The following is a 21,820-nucleotide window of genomic DNA, read 5'->3' as shown; positions in this document are numbered from 1 at the left end:
GGAGACAGCCGGCCGGCGCAAGCTCCTCAGCCAGAGCCAGACCCACAGCGCCTGTGAGAGGCCGGGGGTCAGGAGACTCAGAGGCAGAAAGAGATGAAGGTTCAGAGACAGACTCCCAGACGGCCAGAGGGAGATGAAGACAGACACGCGCGCGGAGACACACACACACACACACACACACACACACACACACACACACACACACGTGGAGACAGACAGAGGGAGACAGACACGGGAGAGAGGATGGCATCCGATCCGAGACAGACACACTGGCACAACCGTGACCACCCCAGAGAGAGGCCCTGCGGAAGAAGCCGCTTCCCCAAGGGAGGGGGCGTTCCCTTGGGGCGGCCCAGGCTGGACGCGGTGCCCCGGGGCTGGCAGTCCCCCGTGGGGTCCCCAAGACTTCCTCGCAGCCGAAGTCTCAAAGGTCCCCTTCAGCTTGGCTCCCTAAGGCAAGACCCAGCCCCCGCCCCCAGACCAGAGGGTGAGTGTGTGAGAGTGTGTGTGTGAGGGTGTCGGTGGGCGAGGCTGTGGTCAGGCCGACCGGGGGCCGGGTGCATACCCACGATGGACGGGGGAGGGTGTGGAGGCGTGGGGGGGGGGCTGGGGGTGGGGAACCTGTGTGGTCCTCTTGCTGTCTCTCTCTCCCTCTTTCTTCTTCTTCTTTTTTTTAAAGGTAAGATGTTTTTATTGAAATATTGGGACTATTCTCTGTACAGCAGCAGTCTCACTGAGAGGCAGTTTTGCCTCCCAAGTAACATTTGACAATGTTTGAAGACATTCTTGATTGTTAAATCTTGGGGAGGGGTGGTATGAGTATCTCCTGGGTAAAAGACACAAATGAAAAATACTTCGGTTCAATTCTAAACACAGAGAATGTGCCAAATTCTCAAGAAACATTGTTCATACACTTCATTGACTTAATTTCCAAGGTCCTTATGCCTAGAGTAAGTAATCCAGAAACCACACCGTTTCTCGCCTAGCTTTACGCGGGACACGTGGGAGAACAAAAAGTAAGGTTTCACTCCATTCAATGACCTTAGTTTTCTCAGATGCAGTTTTCATAAGCTCACAAACTCCCGACCCACTCACCCTCCCCTGGGGTTGCAAATCTCTCCTTGGAGAAGCCAAAACAAAGAAAGCCCAATCCCGCACGGTGATCAGCGAAGTGCTGAGGAAACCCTCCCTCGGGATTTCAAGGCGCTGCTCCCGCAGAGGGCCTGCCCACCTAACCACTGCCGGGCAAATGAAGGAGTCCAACCTGCTCGAGAAACGCTCACTCAAGGGAGGCTCTGACGCCAGAGCCCCGGGCCCAGACCCCACAGAGAGCAATCCCTCCTCAGAGCCTCAGGGGCCAGGCCTCGGGGCCCGCTCCCTCAGGGCAGAAGGTGCGCGCTAGGGCGCGAGACTGGGGCGCCGAGAGGGCCTGGGACGCCCCGCGCACCCGCCCACCCGCCCTCCCAGAGTGGAGGAGGAGCCCGCCGGTCTCCGGCCTCCACCACCCCGGCCCCCGACTTACCGCGGTGCGCTGGGGGAGGGGAAGTGTCAGGAGTGAGGGGCTAGGCCGCACCACCACCCGCCGCTCAGAGAGCAGCGCGCGGCCGCCACGAAACCGTCGCCGCCGCCGTCTCCAGCACCGATACCGACCGCCGCCGCTCCGGGCGCAGCGCGTAGGGGGCCCGACTGCGTCGCACGCCGCCCGCCCGCCTTCAGAGGCTCGCTGCGCGGGCTCCGCCCTCGCTGTCTGTGCATTGGCTGACTCCGCCACCACTCTATCTACATCCGCCCTGTTCTTCACTGGACCACGGGGCTTTTGAAACCGAACGTGAGGGTTGTGAGGGTTGTCTCTGCCAGACTAGGACTCTCTCCCCTCTTTCTGAGTCTCCCTTCCCTGTGCTTTGCAGCTCTTCACCTGTCCGGGGCGGGGTGTGTCTGTGTGTTTCTGTGTGTGTCTTTGTGTGTCTCTGTCTCTGTGTGTGAGTGTGTGTGTGTGTGTGTGTGTGTGTGTGTGTGTGTGTGTGTGTGCACGCGCGCGAACGGTCGCCTGGGAGTACTGGGCTGGGGCTCGGGCTGGGGCAGCCCCCGGGATTGCCTGAGGCATGCCAAGGGAGCCCCAGATGGAGACCCGACTGTCATCTGGTTTCCTGGAAGCCAAATCCGGAGGCAACCCAGGCCTGCGGCGGGAGTCGGGGCCCCGGCCACCCACCGGCGGAGGGGCTGGGGCTGCGGGGACCCAAGAGTTGGGCTGCTGCTGTGTTCGAGGGCCGCCGGCAGGCCGGCTGGAAGGCAGGCGACGGCTCTGAGCGCGCCGGGTGCGAGGGGCCAGGGGCAGGTGGGGCTCGGGGCGGCCAACCGCGCCGGGGGAGCCAGGGCTAAAGGACAGGGGAGGCAGGAAGCCTACAGCACCCGGTATTCCCAGGCGGTCTCCCACCCAAGTACTAACCAGGCCAGACCCTGCTTCGCTTCCCAGATCAGACAAGATCTGGCGCGTTCAGGGTGGTATGGCCCTAGACGGAGGTGGCTGCAGCCAGGCGCCTTAAGAACCTTAAGAACCCTGCCTTGCGCCTCCCTTTCGGTCTGACTTGCCTGCCGGTCAGGCCAGCCGGCCACACCTCTCCAAGGGCCGCGGGCTGTACTTGAGCCGCACGACCTGCGACCGGACTCCGGTCGGCCAGGGCCGGCAGCCCGGCGGCCGCCCGACGCCGCCCAGCCTCCGCACACCGCCAAGCCCGGCCAGAACCCGCCTGGCCCGGCCCGGGGCCCCGGAGGGCTTCCTGGACCCCGAGTGGCCGGCTGGCCGTGCATGCCTGGGCCTGGGGTTGGGGTGAGGGGCGCGGAGGTCTCGGCGCCCTCCCGCCCTGGGCCTCTCCAGGCCCGCCCCCTGTCGGCGCCCGCGCCCACCCCCCGCCCCACTGGCCATCCAGGCTCAGGGCCACGTGGCCCCGGAGGTGTCTGATTCGGGCCCGCCGCGGACCGCGGCCCTCGGTCCTCTGAGCCTCCCGCGGCGTAGGCATAGCGCAGCCGGGGCCCTGAGCGCCCATCCTGCCCGGCACCTGCCCGGGGCCCAAACCCACCGCGAGCCCCCGGCGCCGTCCACCCGAGCGCCTCAGCCCCGCCCCTTCGCCCCACCGCGGCCCCCCTTGTCCCCACGCCGCCCGCCAAGCACGGGACCTTCCTGAGGGCCTTCAGACTCTTCCTTAAAGAGTTCTACGTGAATTGAAGACAGGATCTACTGGATGGTAACCAACTGCTAAAACAGACAGACAACAGTTACTTTGATCCTTCTTGCCTTACTGTGAGCTGTGACGGTAGGGAACCTCATGGCTGCTGAACTCAACGCTTTCATTCATTCTCTTGTTTCAAAACAGGGACTCACTGAGCTGCATGGGAGATGAATTCTGTCATTAGAAACGTTGCCACCAGGCTTAAGAAATATATTTATAACTCATTTCTTTCAGGAAACAGGTTTCAAGATCTCCATCAGAAGTCTTTTATTAAGATAAATCACAGCTTTGTCAGGTTCTCCAGAAGTACTCTTATTTTTAACTCCCAAGGAGAAGCGCAATAATAGAACTAAATGAACCTAGTAGGTTATTTTCTCTCTAATGGCACCTGTCTTTATTCATAGGAGTCCGGTCTACGTATTTCCTGGGCTTCCCTGGTGGCTCAGGTGGTGAAGAATCTGTCTGCAATGCAGGAGCCCTGGGTTCCACGGCTGGGTTGAGACGATCGCCTGGAGAAGGGAATGGCGACCTCTTCCAGTATTCTCGCCTAGAGAATTCCACGGACAGGGGAACTTGGAAGGCTACATAGTCCATGGAGTCACAAAGACTCGGACACAACTGAGCAACTAATACACGTATTTTTTACTATTTGCTTCGAAGAAGCAATCGTTCATAGCCTTTTATAGCACTTTCTAAAGAACGTGTGGTGCCTTTTTCTTTGTTGTAAGCTGCACTAGGTCTTGGTTGCCACACATGGGATCTTTAATTGTGGCGTGCAAACTCTTACTTGCAGTGTATGGGATCTAGTTCACTGGCCAGAGATGGAACCCAGGCCCCTGCATTGGGAGCAGCCACTGGATGCCCAGGGAAGCCCTCTAAAGAACTCTTCAAGTGCAACTTTCTGGATGTTCGCAGCAGCTCCGGGCAGTCCTAGTGATGATACTGTTCTGCACTCTCGAGCCCGTGTCCTCCCCGAGGGACACAGGGGCCAAGCGAGCAGACAGATGCTACCCCAGCGTCAGACCGCAGGGCCAGACTGGCTGTGTAAACTCCCGTCCAGTGATGTCCTCTTTTTACCGTTCCTCTGGTAAATTCAGTACTGTTTTCCTTGGAGCATGTGTTTAAAAAGGAAATCCTAGATGTGTTCCAACATTACTGCCCACTTTGAGGTGGACTGATATCTACCTAGGACTTGTTTATTAAACCCACCTGCCTGAGTACTGTGACTTGACTGGAGTTTTCTTGAAGTCACTCCTGAAGCATTGTGATGGTTTTGTCTGACATTAATAGATTTTTAAAAATGATACGTGTTGGCGTATGGCTACGAAGAAAGGGGAGAATCTGTTGCTATTGCAAACCAATTATGGAGGCAACTTAAAAAGGAAATCTGAATTGTAACTGTGTTTCTATTTATGTAAAATACGGTCCTTACCTTGCAGTCTGTAGTTGATGCGCACAGACACAGCAGTGGCTCGCGGGTTGCTCTTCTGCCATCTTCCTGTCCTCCTTCAGTCCCTGCATGTGTATAGGAACTTCAGTGAGATAATGGGGCATTTAACAGAGACTGCTCTGCGCAACACTGTCTTTAGTGTTTCTATTTTAAATTTGCTAGGCTGTTAATTTATATGCAAATAAAAGACACAATAAGAGAGTTCTGTGCCTATTGTGTATACGTAACCTGAAAGTAAATGCAGGATATTGATCCCAGAGGGAAAATAAGTTAGAGCGTCTGTGTTCAAAGATTTTTGACAGTTCTTATTTCAGGCTGAACCGTTGTTGGTGACCCGTGAAAGTCGCTCAGTCATGTCTGACTCTGCGAACGCAGGGACTATACAGTCCATGGAATTCTCCAGGCCCGAATACTAGAGTGGGTAGCCGTTCCCTTCTCCAGGGGGTCTCTGCAACCCAGGGATCGAACCCAGGTCTCCTGCATGCCAGGTGGATTCTTCACCAGCTGAGCCACCAGGGAAGCCTGAACACTTATCAGCAGTTAAGGATTTCACAAATGCTAGATTGGAAAGATAAAATAATAATTCTGCTACATTAAAACAGATTTTTTTAAGTTCAAATTTTTTCAATGCAGTTGTAGGGAAGAAGTCTTTCCCCCTTATGGACATATCAGTATGTTAATGCCTAAGAAGTCCTTTTTCGAAAAGTTACAAAAAAGACAAAAGGCGGAAAATTATGCCAATAAGGCACCACATGATGATGCAAAAAGATGGATACAGACAAGGAAAGAAGGAATAAAAACTAAGCATTATGCTAATGGGAAACCATCATGCAAGTTAATTCGGGGGGCGGGGGGAACCTAATGGAAAACACTTGCTTCTATGCCATAAACCATCTTCGAATTCAGGTTTCATTGGATTTTTCACGATAAACGTTTCATCACCTATACGTTGGCTTGTCGTCTACTTTGTGCAAAAGCCTGGAGCTCCTAACTACTAGGGGGTCTCCCATCCAAGTACTAACTAACCCTGCTTAGTTTCCCAGATCAGAAGACATCTGGCCCGTTCTGGGTGGTATGATCTCATCAGAGGGAGGCGGCTGGCGCCAGGCGCCTTCAAAGCCCTGCGCTGCGCCTCCCTCTCGCTCTGACGTGCCGGTCGAGCCAGCCCGGGCCGCACCTTTCCACGGGGCGCGCGCTGCACTTGAGCCGCACGACCAGCGACCGAACTCGGGCCGGCCAGGCCCGGCAGCCCGGCCGACGCCGCCCCGTCCCCGCACACCGCCACCCTGGCAAGCAAGCCTGGCCCGGCCCGGGGGCCCGGAGGGTTGCCGGGACCACGAGAGGCCGGTCAGGCGTGAAGGCCTGGGCTGCGGGTTGGCGTGAGGGGTGCGGAGGTCTGGGCGCCCACCCACCCTGGGCCTCTCCAGGCCCGCCCCCCGCTCGGGTCCCCCACCCACCCCTCCGGATCGCTGCTCAGGCCCAAGTGGCCCCAGAGGTGTCTGGCTTGCGGGCGGGCCGGCCGCCGCCGGCGACTGGAGCGCGGCAGCCCCGCCCCTTCGCCCGACCGCGGCCCCCCCTTGTCCCCACGCCGCCCGCCAAGCACAGGACCTTCCTGAGAGAGCGGACGAGCGACAGGCAGGGGCACGGACACGGACACACACACAGACACTCGCACGCACCCAGGCCAAGGGAGACAGCCGGCCGGCGCAAGCTCCTCAGCCAGAGCCAGACCCACAGCGCCTGTGAGAGGCCGGGGGTCAGGAGACTCAGAGGCAGAAAGAGATGAAGGTTCAGAGACAGACTCCCAGACGGCCAGAGGGAGATGAAGACAGACACGCGCGCGGAGACACACACACACACACACACACACACACACACACACACACACACACACACACACACGTGGAGACAGACAGAGGGAGACAGACACGGGAGAGAGGATGGCATCCGATCCGAGACAGACACACTGGCACAACCGTGACCACCCCAGAGAGAGGCCCTGCGGAAGAAGCCGCTTCCCCAAGGGAGGGGGCGTTCCCTTGGGGCGGCCCAGGCTGGACGCGGTGCCCCGGGGCTGGCAGTCCCCCGTGGGGTCCCCAAGACTTCCTCGCAGCCGAAGTCTCAAAGGTCCCCTTCAGCTTGGCTCCCTAAGGCAAGACCCAGCCCCCGCCCCCAGACCAGAGGGTGAGTGTGTGAGAGTGTGTGTGTGAGGGTGTCGGTGGGCGAGGCTGTGGTCAGGCCGACCGGGGGCCGGGTGCATACCCACGATGGACGGGGGAGGGTGTGGAGGCGTGGGGGTGGGGCTGGGGGTGGGGAACCTGTGTGGTCCTCTTGCTGTCTCTCTCTCCCTCTTTCTTCTTCTTCTTTTTTTTAAAGGTAAGATGTTTTTATTGAAATATTGGGACTATTCTCTGTACAGCAGCAGTCTCACTGAGAGGCAGTTTTGCCTCCCAAGTAACATTTGACAATGTTTGAAGACATTCTTGATTGTTAAATCTTGGGGAGGGGTGGTATGAGTATCTCCTGGGTAAAAGACACAAATGAAAAATACTTCGGTTCAATTCTAAACACAGAGAATGTGCCAAATTCTCAAGAAACATTGTTCATACACTTCATTGACTTAATTTCCAAGGTCCTTATGCCTAGAGTAAGTAATCCAGAAACCACACCGTTTCTCGCCTAGCTTTACGCGGGACACGTGGGAGAACAAAAAGTAAGGTTTCACTCCATTCAATGACCTTAGTTTTCTCAGATGCAGTTTTCATAAGCTCACAAACTCCCGACCCACTCACCCTCCCCTGGGGTTGCAAATCTCTCCTTGGAGAAGCCAAAACAAAGAAAGCCCAATCCCGCACGGTGATCAGCGAAGTGCTGAGGAAACCCTCCCTCGGGATTTCAAGGCGCTGCTCCCGCAGAGGGCCTGCCCACCTAACCACTGCCGGGCAAATGAAGGAGTCCAACCTGCTCGAGAAACGCTCACTCAAGGGAGGCTCTGACGCCAGAGCCCCGGGCCCAGACCCCACAGAGAGCAATCCCTCCTCAGAGCCTCAGGGGCCAGGCCTCGGGGCCCGCTCCCTCAGGGCAGAAGGCGCGCGCTAGGGCGCGAGACTGGGGCGCCGAGAGGGCCTGGGACGCCCCGCGCACCCGCCCACCCGCCCTCCCAGAGTGGAGGAGGAGCCCGCCGGTCTCCGGCCTCCACCACCCCGGCCCCCGACTTACCGCGGTGCGCTGGGGGAGGGGAAGTGTCAGGAGTGAGGGGCTAGGCCGCACCACCACCCGCCGCTCAGAGAGCAGCGCGCGGCCGCCACGAAACCGTCGCCGCCGCCGTCTCCAGCACCGATACCGACCGCCGCCGCTCCGGGCGCAGCGCGTAGGGGGCCCGACTGCGTCGCACGCCGCCCGCCCGCCTTCAGAGGCTCGCTGCGCGCGCTCCACCCTCGCTGTCTGTGCATTGGCAGACGCCGCCGCCACTCTATCTACATCCGCCCTGTTCTTCACTGGACCACGGGGCTTTTGAAACCGAACGTGAGGGTTGTGAGGGTTGTCTCTGCCAGACTAGGACTCTCTCCCCTCTTTCTGAGTCTCCCTTCCCTGTGCTTTGCAGCTCTTCACCTGTCCGGGGCGGGGTGTGTCTGTGTGTTTCTGTGTGTGTCTTTGTGTGTCTCTGTCTCTGTGTGTGTGTGTGTGAGTGTGTGTGTGTGTGTGTGTGTGTGCACGCGCGCGAACGGTCGCCTGGGAGTACTGGGCTGGGGCTCGGGCTGGGGCAGCCCCCGGGATTGCCTGAGGCATGCCAAGGGAGCCCCAGATGGAGACCCGACTGTCATCTGGTTTCCTGGAAGCCAAATCCGGAGGCAACCCAGGCCTGCGGCGGGAGTCGGGGCCCCGGCCACCCACCGGCGGAGGGGCTGGGGCTGCGGGGACCCAAGAGTTGGGCTGCTGCTGTGTTCGAGGGCCGCCGGCAGGCCGGCTGGCCGGCCGGCTGGAAGGCAGGCGACGGCTCTGAGGGGCCAGGGGCAGGTGGGGCTCGGGGCGGCCAACCGCGCCGGGGGAGCCAGGGCTAAAGCACAGGGGAGGCAGGAAGCCTACAGCACCCGGTATTCCCAGGCGGTCTCCCACCCAAGTACTAACCAGGCCAGACCCTGCTTCGCTTCCCAGATCAGACAAGATCTGGCGCGTTCAGGGTGGTATGGCCCTAGACGGAGGTGGCTGCAGCCAGGCGCCTTAAGAACCTTAAGAACCCTGCCTTGCGCCTCCCTTTCGGTCTGACTTGCCTGCCGGTCAGGCCAGCCGGCCACACCTCTCCAAGGGCCGCGGGCTGCACTTGAGCCGCACGACCTGCGACCGGACTCCGGTCGGCCAGGGCCGGCAGCCCGGCGGCCGCCCGACGCCGCCCAGCCTCCGCACACCGCCAAGCCCGGCCAGAACCCGCCTGGCCCGGCCCGGGGCCCCGGAGGGCTTCCTGGACCCCGAGTGGCCGGCTGGCCGTGCATGCCTGGGCCTGGGGTTGGGGTGAGGGGCGCGGAGGTCTCGGCGCCCTCCCGCCCTGGGCCTCTCCAGGCCCGCCCCCTGTCGGCGCCCGCGCCCACGCCCCGCCCCACTGGCCATCCAGGCTCAGGGCCACGTGGCCCCGGAGGTGTCTGATTCGGGCCCGCCGCGGACCGCGGCCCTCGGTCCTCTGAGCCTCCCGCGGCGTAGGCATAGCGCAGCCGGGGCCCTGAGCGCCCATCCTGCCCGGCACCTGCCCGGGGCCCAAACCCACCGCGAGCCCCCGGCGCCGTCCACCCGAGCGCCTCAGCCCCGCCCCTTCGCCCCACCGCGGCCCCCCTTGTCCCCACGCCGCCCGCCAAGCACGGGACCTTCCTGAGGGCCTTCAGACTCTTCCTTAAAGAGTTCTACGTGAATTGAAGACAGGATCTACTGGATGGTAACCAACTGCTAAAACAGACAGACAACAGTTACTTTGATCCTTCTTGCCTTACTGTGAGCTGTGACGGTAGGGAATCTCATGGCTGCTGAACTCAACGCTTTCATTCATTCTCTTGTTTCAAAACAGGGACTCATTGAGCTGCATGGGAGATGAATTCTGTCATTAGAAACGTTGCCACCAGGCTTAAGAAATATATTTATAACTCATTTCTTTCAGGAAACAGGTTTCAAGATCTCCATCAGAAGTCTTTTATTAAGATAAATCACAGCTTTGTCAGGTTCTCCAGAAGTACTCTTATTTTTAACTCCCAAGGAGAAGCGCAATAATAGAACTAAATGAACCTAGTAGGTTATTTTCTCTCTAATGGCACCTGTCTTTATTCATAGGAGTCCGGTCTACGTATTTCCTGGGCTTCCCTGGTGGCTCAGGTGGTGAAGAATCTGTCTGCAATGCAGGAGCCCTGGGTTCCACGGCTGGGTTGAGACGATCGCCTGGAGAAGGGAATGGCGACCTCTTCCAGTATTCTCGCCTAGAGAATTCCACGGACAGGGGAACTTGGAAGGCTACATAGTCCATGGAGTCACAAAGACTCGGACACAACTGAGCAACTAATACACGTATTTTTTACTATTTGCTTCGAAGAAGCAATCGTTCATAGCCTTTTATAGCACTTTCTAAAGAACGTGTGGTGCCTTTTTCTTTGTTGTAAGCTGCACTAGGTCTTGGTTGCCACACATGGGATCTTTAATTGTGGCGTGCAAACTCTTACTTGCAGTGTATGGGATCTAGTTCACTGGCCAGAGATGGAACCCAGGCCCCTGCATTGGGAGCAGCCACTGGATGCCCAGGGAAGCCCTCTAAAGAACTCTTCAAGTGCAACTTTCTGGATGTTCGCAGCAGCTCCGGGCAGTCCTAGTGATGATACTGTTCTGCACCCTCGAGCCCGTGTCCTCCCCGAGGGACACAGGGGCCAAGCGAGCAGATAGATGCGACCCCAGCGTCAGACCGCAGGGCCAGACTGGCTGTGTAAACTCCCTTCCAGTGATGTCCTCTTTTTACCGTTCCTCTGGTAAATTCAGTACTGTTTTCCTTGGAGCATGTGTTTAAAAAGGAAATCCTAGATGTGTTCCAACATTACTGCCCACTTTGAGGTGGACTGATATCTACCTAGGACTTGTTTATTAAACCCACCTGCCTGAGTACTGTGACTTGACTGGAGTTTTCTTGAAGTCACTCCTGAAGCATTGTGATGGTTTTGTCTGACATGAATAGATTTTTAAAAATGATACGTGTTGGCGTATGGCTACGAAGAAAGGGGAGAATCTGTTGCTATTGCAAACCAATTATGGAGGCAACTTAAAAAGGAAATCTGAATTGTAACTGTGTTTCTATTTATGTAAAATACGGTCCTTACCTTGCAGTCTGTAGTTGATGCCCACAGACACAGCAGTGGCTCGCGGGTTGCTCTTCTGCCATCTTCCTGTCCTCCTTCAGTCCCTGCATGTGTATAGGAACTTCAGTGAGATAATGGGGCATTTAACAGAGACTGCTCTGCGCAACACTGTCTTTAGTGTTTCTATTTTAAATTTGCTAGGCTGTTAATTTATATGCAAATAAAAGACACAATAAGAGAGTTCTGTGCCTATTGTGTATACGTAACCTGAAAGTAAATGCAGGATATTGATCCCAGAGGGAAAATAAGTTAGAGCGTCTGTGTTCAAAGATTTTTGAAAGTTCTTATTTCAGGCTGAACCGTTGTTGGTGACCCGTGAAAGTCGCTCAGTCATGTCTGACTCTGCGAACGCAGGGACTATACAGTCCATGGAATTCTCCAGGCCCGAATACTAGAGTGGGTAGCCGTTCCCTTCTCCAGGGGGTCTCTGCAACCCAGGGATCGAACCCAGGTCTCCTGCATGCCAGGTGGATTCTTCACCAGCTGAGCCACCAGGGAAGCCTGAACACTTATCAGCAGTTAAGGATTTCACAAATGCTAGATTGGAAAGATAAAATAATAATTCTGCTACATTAAAACAGATTTTCTTAAGTTCAAATTTTTTCAATGCAGTTGTAGGGAAGAAGTCTTTCCCCCTTATGGACATATCAGTATGTTAATGCCTAAGAAGTCCTTTTTCGAAAAGTTACAAAAAAGACAAAAGGCGGAAAATTATGCCAATAAGGCACCACATGATGATGCAAAAAGATGGATACAGACAAGGAAAGAAGGAATAAAAACTAAGCATTATGCTAATGGGAAACCATCATGCAAGTTAATTCGGGGGGGCGGGGGGAACCTAATGGAAAACACTTGCTTCTATGCCATAAACCATCTTCGAATTCAGGTTTCATTGGATTTTTCACGATAAACGTTTCATCACCTATACGTTGGCTTGTCGTCTACTTTGTGCAAAAGCCTGGAGCTCCTAACTACTAGGGGGTCTCCCATCCAAGTACTAACTAACCCTGCTTAGTTTCCCAGATCAGAAGACATCTGGCCCGTTCAGGGTGGTATGATCTCATCAGAGGGAGGCGGCTGGCGCCAGGCGCCTTCAAAGCCCTGCGCTGCGCCTCCCTCTCGCTCTGACGTGCCGGTCGAGCCAGCCCGGGCCGCACCTTTCCACGGGGCGCGCGCTGCACTTGAGCCGCACGACCAGCGACCGAACTCGGGCCGGCCAGGCCCGGCAGCCCGGCCGACGCCGCCCCGTCCCCGCACACCGCCACCCTGGCAAGCAAGCCTGGCCCGGCCCGGGGGCCCGGAGGGTTGCCGGGACCACGAGCGGCCGGTTAGGCGTGCAGGCCTGGGCTGCGGGTTGGCGTGAGGGGCGCGGAGGTCTGGGCGCCCACCCACCCTGGGCCTCTCCAGGCCCGCCCCCCGCTCGGGTCCCCCACCCACCCCTCCGGATCGCTGCTCAGGCCCAAGTGGCCCCAGAGGTGTCTGGCTTGCGGGCGGGCCGGCCGCCGCCTGCGACTGGAGCGCGGCAGCCCCGCCCCTTCGCCCGACCGCGGCCCCCCCTTGTCCCCACGCCGCCCGCCAAGCACAGGACCTTCCTGAGAGAGCGGACGAGCGACAGGCAGGGGCACGGACACGGACACACACACAGACACTCGCACGCACCCAGGCCAAGGGAGACAGCCGGCCGGCGCAAGCTCCTCAGCCAGAGCCAGACCCACAGCGCCTGTGAGAGGCCGGGGGTCAGGAGACTCAGAGGCAGAAAGAGATGAAGGTTCAGAGACAGACTCCCAGACGGCCAGAGGGAGATGAAGACAGACACGCGCGCGGAGACACACACACACACACACACACACACACACACACACACACACACACACACGTGGAGACAGACAGAGGGAGACAGACACGGGAGAGAGGATGGCATCCGATCCGAGACAGACACACTGGCACAACCGTGACCACCCCAGAGAGAGGCCCTGCGGAAGAAGCCGCTTCCCCAAGGGAGGGGGCGTTCCCTTGGGGCGGCCCAGGCTGGACGCGGTGCCCCGGGGCTGGCAGTCCCCCGTGGGGTCCCCAAGACTTCCTCGCAGCCGAAGTCTCAAAGGTCCCCTTCAGCTTGGCTCCCTAAGGCAAGACCCAGCCCCCGCCCCCAGACCAGAGGGTGAGTGTGTGAGAGTGTGTGTGTGAGGGTGTCGGTGGGCGAGGCTGTGGTCAGGCCGACCGGGGGCCGGGTGCATACCCACGATGGACGGGGGAGGGTGTGGAGGCGTGGGGGTGGGGCTGGGGGTGGGGAACCTGTGTGGTCCTCTTGCTGTCTCTCTCTCCCTCTTTCTTCTTCTTCTTTTTTTTAAAGGTAAGATGTTTTTATTGAAATATTGGGACTATTCTCTGTACAGCAGCAGTCTCACTGAGAGGCAGTTTTGCCTCCCAAGTAACATTTGACAATGTTTGAAGACATTCTTGATTGTTAAATCTTGGGGAGGGGTGGTATGAGTATCTCCTGGGTAAAAGACACAAATGAAAAATACTTCGGTTCAATTCTAAACACAGAGAATGTGCCAAATTCTCAAGAAACATTGTTCATACACTTCATTGACTTAATTTCCAAGGTCCTTATGCCTAGAGTAAGTAATCCAGAAACCACACCGTTTCTCGCCTAGCTTTACGCGGGACACGTGGGAGAACAAAAAGTAAGGTTTCACTCCATTCAATGACCTTAGTTTTCTCAGATGCAGTTTTCATAAGCTCACAAACTCCCGACCCACTCACCCTCCCCTGGGGTTGCAAATCTCTCCTTGGAGAAGCCAAAACAAAGAAAGCCCAATCCCGCACGGTGATCAGCGAAGTGCTGAGGAAACCCTCCCTCGGGATTTCAAGGCGCTGCTCCCGCAGAGGGCCTGCCCACCTAACCACTGCCGGGCAAATGAAGGAGTCCAACCTGCTCGAGAAACGCTCACTCAAGGGAGGCTCTGACGCCAGAGCCCCGGGCCCAGACCCCACAGAGAGCAATCCCTCCTCAGAGCCTCAGGGGCCAGGCCTCGGGGCCCGCTCCCTCAGGGCAGAAGGTGCGCGCTAGGGCGCGAGACTGGGGCGCCGAGAGGGCCTGGGACGCCCCGCGCACCCGCCCACCCGCCCTCCCAGAGTGGAGGAGGAGCCCGCCGGTCTCCGGCCTCCACCACCCCGGCCCCCGACTTACCGCGGTGCGCTGGGGGAGGGGAAGTGTCAGGAGTGAGGGGCTAGGCCGCACCACCACCCGCCGCTCAGACAGCAGCGCGCGGCCGCCACGAAACCGTCGCCGCCGCCGTCTCCAGCACCGATACCGACCGCCGCCGCTCCGGGCGCAGCGCGTAGGGGGCCCGACTGCGTCGCACGCCGCCCGCCCGCCTTCAGAGGCTCGCTGCGCGCGCTCCACCCTCGCTGTCTGTGCATTGGCAGACGCCGCCGCCACTCTATCTACATCCGCCCTGTTCTTCACTGGACCACGGGGCTTTTGAAACCGAACGTGAGGGTTGTGAGGGTTGTCTCTGCCAGACTAGGACTCTCTCCCCTCTTTCTGAGTCTCCCTTCCCTGTGCTTTGCAGCTCTTCACCTGTCCGGGGCGGGGTGTGTCTGTGTGTTTCTGTGTGTGTCTTTGTGTGTCTCTGTCTCTGTGTGTGTGTGTGTGAGTGTGTGTGTGTGTGTGTGTGTGTGTGCACGCGCGCGAACGGTCGCCTGGGAGTACTGGGCTGGGGCTCGGGCTGGGGCAGCCCCCGGGATTGCCTGAGGCATGCCAAGGGAGCCCCAGATGGAGACCCGACTGTCATCTGGTTTCCTGGAAGCCAAATCCGGAGGCAACCCAGGCCTGCGGCGGGAGTCGGGGCCCCGGCCACCCACCGGCGGAGGGGCTGGGGCTGCGGGGACCCAAGAGTTGGGCTGCTGCTGTGTTCGAGGGCCGCCGGCAGGCCGGCTGGAAGGCAGGCGACGGCTCTGAGCGCGCCGGGTGCGAGGGGCCAGGGGCAGGTGGGGCTCGGGGCGGCCAACCGCGCCGGGGGAGCCAGGGCTAAAGGACAGGGGAGGCAGGAAGCCTACAGCACCCGGTATTCCCAGGCGGTCTCCCACCCAAGTACTAACCAGGCCAGACCCTGCTTCGCTTCCCAGATCAGACAAGATCTGGCGCGTTCAGGGTGGTATGGCCCTAGACGGAGGTGGCTGCAGCCAGGCGCCTTAAGAACCTTAAGAACCCTGCCTTGCGCCTCCCTTTCGGTCTGACTTGCCTGCCGGTCAGGCCAGCCGGCCACACCTCTCCAAGGGCCGCGGGCTGTACTTGAGCCGCACGACCTGCGACCGGACTCCGGTCGGCCAGGGCCGGCAGCCCGGCGGCCGCCCGACGCCGCCCAGCCTCCGCACACCGCCAAGCCCGGCCAGAACCCGCCTGGCCCGGCCCGGGGCCCCGGAGGGCTTCCTGGACCCCGAGTGGCCGGCTGGCCGTGCATGCCTGGGCCTGGGGTTGGGGTGAGGGGCGCGGAGGTCTCGGCGCCCTCCCGCCCTGGGCCTCTCCAGGCCCGCCCCCTGTCGGCGCCCGCGCCCACCCCCCGCCCCACTGGCCATCCAGGCTCAGGGCCACGTGGCCCCGGAGGTGTCTGATTCGGGCCCGCCGCGGACCGCGGCCCTCGGTCCTCTGAGCCTCCCGCGGCGTAGGCATAGCGCAGCCGGGGCCCTGAGCGCCCATCCTGCCCGGCACCTGCCCGGGGCCCAAACCCACCGCGAGCCCCCGGCGCCGTCCACCCGAGCGCCTCAGCCCCGCCCCTTCGCCCCACCGCGGCCCCCCTTGTCCCCACGCCGCCCGCCAAGCACGGGACCTTCCTGAGGGCCTTCAGACTCTTCCTTAAAGAGTTCTACGTGAATTGAAGACAGGATCTACTGGATGGTAACCAACTGCTAAAACAGACAGACAACAGTTACTTTGATCCTTCTTGCCTTACTGTGAGCTGTGACGGTAGGGAACCTCATGGCTGCTGAACTCAACGCTTTCATTCATTCTCTTGTTTCAAAACAGGGACTCACTGAGCTGCATGGGAGATGAATTCTGTCATTAGAAACGTTGCCACCAGGCTTAAGAAATATATTTATAACTCATTTCTTTCAGGAAACAGGTTTCAAGATCTCCATCAGAAGTCTTTTATTAAGATAAATCACAGCTTTGTCAGGTTCTCCAGAAGTACTCTTATTTTTAACTCCCAAGGAGAAGCGCAATAATAGAACTAAATGAACCTAGTAGGTTATTTTCTCTCTAATGGCACCTGTCTTTATTCATAGGAGTCCGGTCTACGTATTTCCTGGGCTTCCCTGGTGGCTCAGGTGGTGAAGAATCTGTCTGCAATGCAGGAGCCCTGGGTTCCACGGCTGGGTTGAGACGATCGCCTGGAGAAGGGAATGGCGACCTCTTCCAGTATTCTCGCCTAGAGAATTCCACGGACAGGGGAACTTGGAAGGCTACATAGTCCATGGAGTCACAAAGACTCGGACACAACTGAGCAACTAATACACGTATTTTTTACTATTTGCTTCGAAGAAGCAATCGTTCATAGCCTTTTATAGCACTTTCTAAAGAACGTGTGGTGCCTTTTTCTTTGTTGTAAGCTGCACTAGGTCTTGGTTGCCACACATGGGATCTTTAATTGTGGCGTGCAAACTCTTACTTGCAGTGTATGGGATCTAGTTCACTGGCCAGAGATGGAACCCAGGCCCCTGCATTGGGAGCAGCCACTGGATGCCCAGGGAAGCCCTCTAAAGAACTCTTCAAGTGCAACTTTCTGGATGTTCGCAGCAGCTCCGGGCAGTCCTAGTGATGATGCTGTTCTGCACTCTCGAGCCCGTGTCCTCCCCGAGGGACACAGGGGCCAAGCGAGCAGATAGATGCTACCCCAGCGTCAGACCGCAGGGCCAGACTGGCTGTGTAAACTCCCTTCCAGTGATGTCCTCTTTTTACCGTTCCTCTGGTAAATTCAGTACTGTTTTCCTTGGAGCATGTGTTTAAAAAGGAAATCCTAGATGTGTTCCAACATTACTGCCCACTTTGAGGTGGACTGATATCTACCTAGGACTTGTTTATTAAACCCACCTGCCTGAGTACTGTGACTTGACTGGAGTTTTCTTGAAGTCACTCCTGAAGCATTGTGATGGTTTTGTCTGACATTAATAGATTTTTAAAAATGATACGTGTTGGCGTATGGCTATGAAGAAAGGGGAGAATCTGTTGCTATTGCAAACCAATTATGGAGGCAACTTAAAAAGGAAATCTGAATTGTAACTGTGTTTCTATTTATGTAAAATACGGTCCTTACCTTGCAGTCTGTAGTTGATGCGCACAGACACAGCAGTGGCTCGCGGGTTGCTCTTCTGCCATCTTCCTGTCCTCCTTCAGTCCCTGCATGTGTATAGGAACTTCAGTGAGATAATGGGGCATTTAACAGAGATTGCTCTGCGCAACACTGTCTTTAGTGTTTCTATTTTAAATTTGCTAGGCTGTTAATTTATATGCAAATAAAAGACACAATAAGAGAGTTCTGTGCCTATTGTGTATACGTAACCTGAAAGTAAATGCAGGATATTGATCCCAGAGGGAAAATAAGTTAGAGCGTCTGTGTTCAAAGATTTTTGAAAGTTCTTATTTCAGGCTGAACCGTTGTTGGTGACCCGTGAAAGTCGCTCAGTCATGTCTGACTCTGCGAACGCAGGGACTATACAGTCCATGGAATTCTCCAGGCCCGAATACTAGAGTGGGTAGCCGTTCCCTTCTCCAGGGGGTCTCTGCAACCCAGGGATCGAACCCAGGTCTCCTGCATGCCAGGTGGATTCTTCACCAGCTGAGCCACCAGGGAAGCCTGAACACTTATCAGCAGTTAAGGATTTCACAAATGCTAGATTGGAAAGATAAAATAATAATTCTGCTACATTAAAACAGATTTTCTTAAGTTCAAATTTTTTCAATGCAGTTGTAGGGAAGAAGTCTTTCCCCCTTATGGACATATCAGTATGTTAATGCCTAAGAAGTCCTTTTTCGAAAAGTTACAAAAAAGACAAAAGGCGGAAAATTATGCCAATAAGGCACCACATGATGATGCAAAAAGATGGATACAGACAAGGAAAGAAGGAATAAAAACTAAGCATTATGCTAATGGGAAACCATCATGCAAGTTAATTCGGGGGGGCGGGGGGAACCTAATGGAAAACACTTGCTTCTATGCCATAAACCATCTTCGAATTCAGGTTTCATTGGATTTTTCACGATAAACGTTTCATCACCTATACGTTGGCTTGTCGTCTACTTTGTGCAAAAGCCTGGAGCTCCTAACTACTAGGGGGTCTCCCATCCAAGTACTAACTAACCCTGCTTAGTTTCCCAGATCAGAAGACATCTGGCCCGTTCAGGGTGGTATGATCTCATCAGAGGGAGGCGGCTGGCGCCAGGCGCCTTCAAAGCCCTGCGCTGCGCCTCCCTCTCGCTCTGACGTGCCGGTCGAGCCAGCCCGGGCCGCACCTTTCCACGGGGCGCGCGCTGCACTTGAGCCGCACGACCAGCGACCGAACTCGGGCCGGCCAGGCCCGGCAGCCCGGCCGACGCCGCCCCGTCCCCGCACACCGCCACCCTGGCAAGCAAGCCTGGCCCGGCCCGGGGGCCCGGAGGGTTGCCGGGACCACGAGCGGCCGGTTAGGCGTGCAGGCCTGGGCTGCGGGTTGGCGTGAGGGGCGCGGAGGTCTGGGCGCCCACCCACCCTGGGCCTCTCCAGGCCCGCCCCCCGCTCGGGTCCCCCACCCACCCCTCCGGATCGCTGCTCAGGCCCAAGTGGCCCCAGAGGTGTCTGGCTTGCGGGCGGGCCGGCCGCCGCCGGCGACTGGAGCGCGGCAGCCCCGCCCCTTCGCCCGACCGCGGCCCCCCCTTGTCCCCACGCCGCCCGCCAAGCACAGGACCTTCCTGAGAGAGCGGACGAGCGACAGGCAGGGGCACGGACACGGACACACACACAGACACTCGCACGCACCCAGGCCAAGGGAGACAGCCGGCCGGCGCAAGCTCCTCAGCCAGAGCCAGACCCACAGCGCCTGTGAGAGGCCGGGGGTCAGGAGACTCAGAGGCAGAAAGAGATGAAGGTTCAGAGACAGACTCCCAGACGGCCAGAGGGAGATGAAGACAGACACACGCGCGGACACACACACACACACACACACACACACACACACACACACACAGGTGGAGACAGACAGAGGGAGACAGACACGGGAGAGAGGATGGCATCCGATCCGAGACAGACACACTGGCACAACCGTGACCACCCCAGAGAGAGGCCCTGCGGAAGAAGCCGCTTCCCCAAGGGAGGGGGCGTTCCCTTGGGGCGGCCCAGGCTGGACGCGGTGCCCCGGGGCTGGCAGTCCCCCGTGGGGTCCCCAAGACTTCCTCGCAGCCGAAGTCTCAAAGGTCCCCTTCAGCTTGGCTCCCTAAGGCAAGACCCAGCCCCCGCCCCCAGACCAGAGGGTGAGTGTGTGAGAGTGTGTGTGTGAGGGTGTCGGTGGGCGAGGCTGTGGTCAGGCCGACCGGGGGCCGGGTGCATACCCACGATGGACGGGGGAGGGTGTGGAGGCGTGGGGGTGGGGCTGGGGGTGGGGAACCTGTGTGGTCCTCTTGCTGTCTCTCTCTCCCTCTTTCTTCTTCTTCTTTTTTTTAAAGGTAAGATGTTTTTATTGAAATATTGGGACTATTCTCTGTACAGCAGCAGTCTCACTGAGAGGCAGTTTTGCCTCCCAAGTAACATTTGACAATGTTTGAAGACATTCTTGATTGTTAAATCTTGGGGAGGGGTGGTATGAGTATCTCCTGGGTAAAAGACACAAATGAAAAATACTTCGGTTCAATTCTAAACACAGAGAATGTGCCAAATTCTCAAGAAACATTGTTCATACACTTCATTGACTTAATTTCCAAGGTCCTTATGCCTAGAGTAAGTAATCCAGAAACCACACCGTTTCTCGCCTAGCTTTACGCGGGACACGTGGGAGAACAAAAAGTAAGGTTTCACTCCATTCAATGACCTTAGTTTTCTCAGATGCAGTTTTCATAAGCTCACAAACTCCCGACCCACTCACCCTCCCCTGGGGTTGCAAATCTCTCCTTGGAGAAGCCAAAACAAAGAAAGCCCAATCCCGCACGGTGATCAGCGAAGTGCTGAGGAAACCCTCCCTCGGGATTTCAAGGCGCTGCTCCCGCAGAGGGCCTGCCCACCTAACCACTGCCGGGCAAATGAAGGAGTCCAACCTGCTCGAGAAACGCTCACTCAAGGGAGGCTCTGACGCCAGAGCCCCGGGCCCAGACCCCACAGAGAGCAATCCCTCCTCAGAGCCTCAGGGGCCAGGCCTCGGGGCCCGCTCCCTCAGGGCAGAAGGTGCGCGATAGGGCGCGAGACTGGGGCGCCGAGAGGGCCTGGGACGCCCCGCGCACCCGCCCACCCGCCCTCCCAGAGTGGAGGAGGAGCCCGCCGGTCTCCGGCCTCCACCACCCCGGCCCCCGACTTACCGCGGTGCGCTGGGGGAGGGGAAGTGTCAGGAGTGAGGGGCTAGGCCGCACCACCACCCGCCGCTCAGAGAGCAGCGCGCGGCCGCCACGAAACCGTCGCCGCCGCCGTCTCCAGCACCGATACCGACCGCCGCCGCTCCGGGCGCAGCGCGTAGGGGGCCCGACTGCGTCGCACGCCGCCCGCCCGCCGTCAGAGGCTCGCTGCGCGGGCTCCGCCCTCGCTGTCTGTGCATTGGCTGACTCCGCCACCACTCTATCTACATCCGCCCTGTTCTTCACTGGACCACGGGGCTTTTGAAACCGAACGTGAGGGTTGTGAGGGTTGTCTCTGCCAGACTAGGACTCTCTCCCCTCTTTCTGAGTCTCCCTTCCCTGTGCTTTGCAGCTCTTCACCTGTCCGGGGCGGGGTGTGTCTGTGTGTTTCTGTGTGTGTCTTTGTGTGTCTCTGTCTCTGTGTGTGTGTGTGAGTGTGTGTGTGTGTGTGTGTGTGTGTGTGTGTGTGTGTGCACGCGCGCGAACGGTCGCCTGGGAGTACTGGGCTGGGGCTCGGGCTGGGGCAGCCCCCGGGATTGCCTGAGGCATGCCAAGGGAGCCCCAGATGGAGACCCGACTGTCATCTGGTTTCCTGGAAGCCAAATCCGGAGGCAACCCAGGCCTGCGGCGGGAGTCGGGGCCCCGGCCACCCACCGGCGGAGGGGCTGGGGCTGCGGGGACCCAAGAGTTGGGCTGCTGCTGTGTTCGAGGGCCGCCGGCAGGCCGGCTGGCCGGCCGGCTGGAAGGCAGGCGACGGCTCTGAGGGGCCAGGGGCAGGTGGGGCTCGGGGCGGCCAACCGCGCCGGCGGAGCCAGGGCTAAAGGACAGGGGAGGCAGGAAGCCTACAGCACCCGGTATTCCCAGGCGGTCTCCCACCCAAGTACTAACCAGGCCAGACCCTGCTTCGCTTCCCAGATCAGACAAGATCTGGCGCGTTCAGGGTGGTATGGCCCTAGACGGAGGTGGCTGCAGCCAGGCGCCTTAAGAACCTTAAGAACCCTGCCTTGCGCCTCCCTTTCGGTCTGACTTGCCTGCCGGTCAGGCCAGCCGGCCACACCTCTCCAAGGGCCGCGGGCTGTACTTGAGCCGCACGACCTGCGACCGGACTCCGGTCGGCCAGGGCCGGCAGCCCGGCGGCCGCCCGACGCCGCCCAGCCTCCGCACACCGCCAAGCCCGGCCAGAACC

General features: G+C 58.3%; 1 long non-coding RNA gene and 4 pseudogenes across 1 annotated transcript; all 5 read right to left on the bottom strand.

Annotated features, from left to right (window-relative positions):
* Positions 1-2,397: 2,397 nt before the first annotated feature.
* LOC122688744 lies at positions 2,398-2,516 on the bottom strand (annotated as a pseudogene).
* A 2,182-nt stretch (positions 2,517-4,698) lies between these two features.
* On the bottom strand, positions 4,699-17,442 carry LOC122688487. The gene is made up of 3 exons (XR_006339474.1): positions 17,378-17,442; positions 9,657-9,742; positions 4,699-4,742 (listed from the first exon to the last, which is right to left on the bottom strand). It is a non-coding gene; the product is annotated as an uncharacterized LOC122688487 (long non-coding RNA).
* LOC122688743 lies at positions 8,757-8,875 on the bottom strand (annotated as a pseudogene).
* Positions 15,116-15,234, bottom strand: LOC122688741 (annotated as a pseudogene).
* A 4,031-nt stretch (positions 17,443-21,473) lies between the features above and the next one.
* On the bottom strand, positions 21,474-21,592 carry LOC122688740 (annotated as a pseudogene).
* Positions 21,593-21,820: the final 228 nt, after the last annotated feature.

This window comes from Cervus elaphus, chromosome 33, assembly GCF_910594005.1.
Source record: "Cervus elaphus chromosome 33, mCerEla1.1, whole genome shotgun sequence".
NCBI lineage: Eukaryota > Metazoa > Chordata > Mammalia > Artiodactyla > Cervidae > Cervus > Cervus elaphus.
Note: the sequence above shows the minus strand (reverse complement) of the source record. Positions and strands in the feature narration are given on the sequence as shown.